The 6,024-nt window shown below is 41.3% G+C and overlaps 1 protein-coding gene across 8 annotated transcripts in view; it reads left to right on the top strand.

Moving 5' to 3' along the window:
• Positions 1-1,479: 1,479 nt before the first annotated feature.
• The window catches only part of znf536 (zinc finger protein 536), a 190,672-nt gene continuing 186,127 nt past the window's right edge, over positions 1,480-6,024 (top strand). For 2 of the 8 annotated variants that reach the window (XM_090238430.1, XM_036980616.2), the window contains exon 1: positions 1,480-2,138. The gene's annotated coding sequence lies outside the window, so the exon portion shown is untranslated. Of the gene's footprint in view, positions 2,139-2,189; positions 2,878-6,024 lie in introns of those variants that run through there. The other 6 variants (XM_090238435.1, XM_090238433.1, XM_090238429.1 and 3 more) reach the window with 3 other exon arrangements.

Below are 6,024 nucleotides of genomic sequence, written 5' to 3'. Positions count from 1 at the left end.
TCTATTTCCTATAGGCTACTGTATTAATTCAAGTCTTTTAAAAGTCAAATTAAAACATGAAAAATGATGTGTTGCCTGAATTGGACAGAAAAAGACAAAAGAAACAAAATAGGCCAATAGGCATGCATTTTAAGTGAAGGGAATAGTTTATTAGTTCAAGGAAGTTAATGTTGTATGCTCATGTGTTATTCCCTGCACCGTAATGCACAATTATTTAAATGCAGGCTATATTTATGGGACATACCCGTGCTATATTGTTCGAAATGTGCATGTTTAAATCCATATGGCAACTTCCTTTTGACCTGCTTTCACATCCCCGTCGCATTGTCAAGCCTGTCACCGATAAAGAATCACTTGACTTGCTATAACAAGTTCAAAAGAAACCGAGAACGCGCTGTTGATCCATGAAGAATTGAGAAAAGGAACACCCCTACTGCTCTCGCTATCATTCCCATAGAGATAGCGATATTATTGATGGGTTAGTTATGCTAATTCCTTTGGAGACAAACTTTTATTTTGGAATTTGTTCAAAAAAAGAATTTCATACACATCAAACTGGAAAATGCATGCTGAATTCCTAACCGTTTAAGGGGTAGCATGAGAATCTGATTTTCATAGTGAATAATGTATGTGGACTATCTTTAAAAAAATATGTTTTGTCTGGAAGGAAAAGAAAGCGCAGCCGGGATCTTTCCTTCTGGATTATCTATTAATGTTCCACTGAAAAAAAGATAACACTATAAATGAAGAAAAAAAAAGACAAGAAAAAGTCATAACAACGTAGGCTAACACAATCAAACATTGTAGTTAAAAAATAAACACACAGCAGTATAGCCATAAAACCAATAGCTACTAGCTATCCCTTTTTACTCTGATTTAAAGTTACATTTTAAATCACAAGATGTCCAAGATCCAATAGAGTTATAATCCACTCCAATTAGGCTCATTGTAGGCCCTACACTCACACTTGAATCAAGCTGTAACACACCAACGTACATATCAGTGTCATACACAGATGGAGTGGCATGTGCTCATAACACATTAGTTCACTGTCATACTACCACACTGAGCATTTGCGTGTGAGTATCCTTGAGTCACACACCGCCTTGGCACAAGTGGAAAGGGGAGACCATACGCTCACAGCTGTTCTATCTCCCCGTATAAATACGACCAGGGAGTCCGGTGTGGGACTTCTGTCTGGTTATATACAGGATTTGATATCATCTCGATCAATGCGATGATGTGTCCCATGGTTCGAGGACATTTTGAATAATCAATCCGTCTGCGTTTGGCCGAACCATCACCGTCCTCCTCTTTGTCGACCTCTCCACGTTTGCTCGCTCTTATCATCGTCCCAGAGTCACATGCCCTTACATTCTAGAAAACCCAACCGTCCATAGTAGTATTTGATACTTTTTATTATTACCAAACCGTTCCGATATTTACACCATAATCATTATATAATCCCATAAGAGTCTATTTAAGCAATTGCTTCGTCAACGCCGGAACACTGAAACTATAATTGCATTATATACCGCTCCTTCCACCACCTAGAGAAACATCATATATCAAACCATCTTGGTGCGAACATTTAGGAGAATGAAAGGTCGGCCTGTGCATCTCTGTCCTACCGCAAAAGTTATGCCAAAAAAAGTTTAGAGTCCTCGACGAAGTATACAGCTCTTTAAATCATTTCCCCAGGTTACTTGGAACCGTTGGGTGAGCGCGTTTAATATTGGACTTTTCTCTTTCTGTTTTAATAAGGTACGACGTGGCCTTGTTGAACCGCTTGGTTGTTTTAAATATCATATTTACTAATAAATATGTTTAATTCCTAGCCCATGGCTTCAAAAAGCGCTCCCATGCATGTTGTTAGAATAAACCTGGTTCGTCAGGGCACCTGAAAAAAAAAGCCTCCCTCAGGACCAGTTTGCGTTTGTATGCATGCGATTGGCAACATAACTGGCTTATTTACATTAAATACGCCACAAGGTTACAGTGAGATGAACGTCATTTTATCACTGATTACTTCTCTTAAGCACTAGAGCTGTGACTGATGCTCAGGACGCGCAGACTACACCGATTTACCCTGGAGTTGTTTGGGGGAAGAAAAATACTTGAAATAGTTAACTGAAAAGGTAAGGACATGTACTTTTACAACATTATATGTGTTCAGTTGTTATGTGTTCACTGTGCATGGTCGCGGACTACATGTATCAAAGCCAAATTATACACGGTGTCAACGTAACAAGAATGACAAAGTGAATGGCTTCTGATGAGAATAGACAGATTTTAATAAGAGTGTTTACCGGAGCTCAAGGTCAGAAACAAGCTGCGAGGTTGGGAATGCTTTTTTTTTTTTTTTTTTTTACCGCAACACGGGGGAAATGTAGCCTACGATTAGAGATTATTATTATTTACGGTGTTGTTTTATCTTGGGTTACGCTCTTAGCTCCAGCAATGCCGAATGCCGCAAGACCTATATCTAGTTGCTGTGAATAACGCGGCGGACTACAATGGACTGCTTTTTTTGACGGTACAATGCATTTCACCTACGAGATAGGGAGAGTCCAAGCTCAAAGATGGAAATATGTTGTGATGCTGAGTGATTAGTATCAATGAACACGTTTGACCTGGGGGGAAAAACAGACCGAATGAAATAAAACGCAATTGTTTACTCAGGATATGTGCGGAACAGTAAGATAGATAATTCTTCATTGGACCATCGTAACAGGTCCGAAGCGCACTTTTCCCCCTTCAGCGAAAGAAAATGATCTGGTCAATCATATGGACATGCCTCATTATTCAATGAACACAATCTCTCACCAAGGCATCGTTTACAGACAGGAGTTTCTTCGCGCTACTTCAAATGTGAAGGTAAGAAGTGCGAAGCTTACGCATGGGTTTAATGGGGTTCGGAATGGTAACTCGAAGGCGTTTCGCTTTTGAAAGTCAGTTTGAATAAATGTTGTTTTTATTGTATCATCTCAGTGGGGCCTGTTTCTCTACGTGATCAAAAAATACAGTATAATTAAATATCCATAGCGGTGACGTTAGAATGCGGGGTTGTCAGGGTGGAAAACATTTAGTCTACATAATGAAAGCATGGGAAGACGTTGAACAGCGACTCAGAACCAACTATTCTCTTTTTTTATTTCAATGATTTCATAATAGCCATATGTAAAAGTTGTATATTCCAGACGTTGAAAATAGACAACGGAGTGTGCATAAACGTATTGGACACATGACATGCATAGCACAGGCGGATATTTGCGACTACTTTTAATGAAGTATTAACTGTTTCTCATACAATCTGCCTCGGAAACTTTCTCATCGCATCCCTAGGGGTTTTGCTTAGAATTTCAGCTAACCTGAGTGCATATTGTTGGAGAAATAGGATTAAAGTTAGCCGCTGCATGCCATGTGTCAAAACTTGTGAGATGGAAGAGCCGGTGAGACCTGCCATTTTGTGCTGTGATCGACCTCTTATGAATAGCAGCCATGCATTATGCTTTGAGGAACGTTATGATAGCATTCAACAACTGAGGGCTAAATGTCATATCACGCTTTAAAACATTTTATGTAGACAACACACATATCACTGGAGAAATTCAGATTTGAACGACTGATTTAAAACGCAGCTGCTCGGGGGAAATGTATCCACATTTGCAAAAGTTATAGCGATTCGGAAACGAATAAAAAAGGTACTCATGACAAATAATTGTATGAAAAGGACGTAGCATAGCCTATAACTTAATCGGGAACGAGGTCGAGTCTAGCGAGTAGCGTATGCCACAACCTTCATAAACTATAGAGAAATGCACGTTGCCTAATTTAAATGTTCCAAAATATAAATTATACCTTTAAAGTGCATATAGATTTTGTCGGTGTGGGTTTAGATGTTTCGTTTCTTGCGCTGTGAATCTGAAATATGTCAGGGTAAATATATTCCCAGACATTCTGATAAACCCAAAATGTTCAAATCGCCTTTGTACGAGTCTATTATATATCATTTCGTGGAATTAAACACAGGCTACCCGTTGCACTGCCAGTGCTTCAAACTCTCCCCGGCAGGACTTGTCTGCAGGTGTCCCTCATCCAACCGAGCAGCCTTTCACCTTGAGTAGAAGGGAGCGATCCTCCCATGTAAACACAGATGAACCAGGTATGAGATGAACCCAACTGAAAGGCAGCAAATTAAAACAGTAGCCTAGGCTACAATGGCCGAGAAGACACACGACCCCCTCAACCGTAACGCAAGCGTTACACAACGTCCATCACATTGTTTCACTTTTTTTTGTATCTTCCGCAAAGTGGAGTTTGCGATAAATGTTTATTCGTTAGATTCATTGTCAAAGGAAATGAACAAATAGGATGCCCAGATGCACAGTCCGAGTAAACCACTGTCATTGTTTAATGGTATTTGCCAGGCGGATATTATGTCTGTAATAGTGTCTGGGCGTGAACCTTTTTTTTGTGTCAGTTCTTTTTATTTTCTTATTGAGATGAAATAGCGATGGACAACAGTCCCACTGTAGTGCACTGCATTACAGATCGGGGCCCTACAGCAGCCTCCATGCAATTACCGATAGTTAGGAGAATGACAATGAATTGTGAGAGGTATTATTGAGAGAAAGAGAAAGTGTTACTTTACTAACTGCTATGTAGTTGCAGCTCCTGTGTGTGTTGTCCTGGAGATACTTGACTGGTTTGCTACAAAATGTGGGGGAAATGTATTTTATTATTACATTATTATTACTATGATTACTATTATCATCATCATGAATTGTGCAAGAATGCCATGAATGCTATGACAGACTATCACATTTCACATAGTTCAAACAATTTATTTGACAGATTCAACATTTTGGTCATGTGTATGCTCTATTGTGAATTTGGTGTTATATTCCTAATCCCATCTTTAAATCTCATGTTTTGCTCTTATTTCATTCAATCACGTTCCTAAGCATCACAGGTGCCGTGTTTCAACTAGTTTGTCAACCTGTTTAGTGGTCAGCATTGCAGTGTGTCCTATTTTACCTGTGTCTGTTGCTCCGCGGGCCATGACAAGCCACAGTGATGCACATCTTTAGGGAGAGAGAGAGAGAGAGAGAGAGGGAGGGAGGATGAGAAGATGAGAGAGAACATGGCATGGGCATGGCATCAGTGCTCCTCTCCGGACCTGTCAATCTGCAGCAAGTCAACTGTAGCCGGAGCAGGAGAGCAGTCAGAGACGTGATCAAACAGCCATCCCACTCTTAAATGATTCTCGGGCTCCTTTAATTGGTCGAAATTGTCTTCCAGATGTACGGCAGTAGCCAGGGTCTCTTGTGGGACGGTATGGCAGGCGAGGCCTGGCGATTAGGTATTAATTGATATGTGCAGTGGAGCCCCCATCCCCTCTGGCTCCAAAGGCTAAGGCCTTTACCCCTGTGGCTGTGTGCTCCCTTCACCCCCCCCCCCCCCCCCCCAGTCTAGTTTGGCAGGCAGGAGGGGCTGTTTCAGGAGCGGGCTGGAAGGCAAGCTGGGGGCATAACACATAACAAATAGGCTAGGCTGGGGTGAGCCTTGTAGTATGGTGACCTTGATTTAGAAGGTTCACTTTGGAGAGATGATGGTTAATAGACCCTATGTCTTCTGACACATGTCATGAAGCCCTGTGTTCGAACACACGAGTGCTACAGAGACGAGGTGTTCACGTCTCACGCTTGTAAAGTTAGGTCCTGTTTTTGTCTGTAAGGCTGTGGCGCTCCACACTTCTCTTGTTACGTCTGTCATACTGCATATATTGGTTTTACAGGTGTGTGTATATGTGTATGGATATGAGAGCGACAAGGATGTGAATGTCCAACGTTTTTTTGTTGTTGTTGCGGATAGTAATCATAGACGTCAGCGTGATGTAAGAATAAGGACTGGGCCGACAGATGAGGTGATGACGGATGAGCTTGACTCAATTGCCTCATGCCAGGGTGCCACCAGAAGGAGCGTCTGTCTGTCTGGAAAAAGGGAATGAGGGAGAGGGAG

This window comes from Oncorhynchus mykiss, chromosome 6 (assembly GCF_057628025.1).
Source record: "Oncorhynchus mykiss isolate SJ-2025 chromosome 6, ASM5762802v1, whole genome shotgun sequence".
NCBI lineage: Eukaryota > Metazoa > Chordata > Actinopteri > Salmoniformes > Salmonidae > Oncorhynchus > Oncorhynchus mykiss.
Note: the sequence above shows the minus strand (reverse complement) of the source record. Positions and strands in the feature narration are given on the sequence as shown.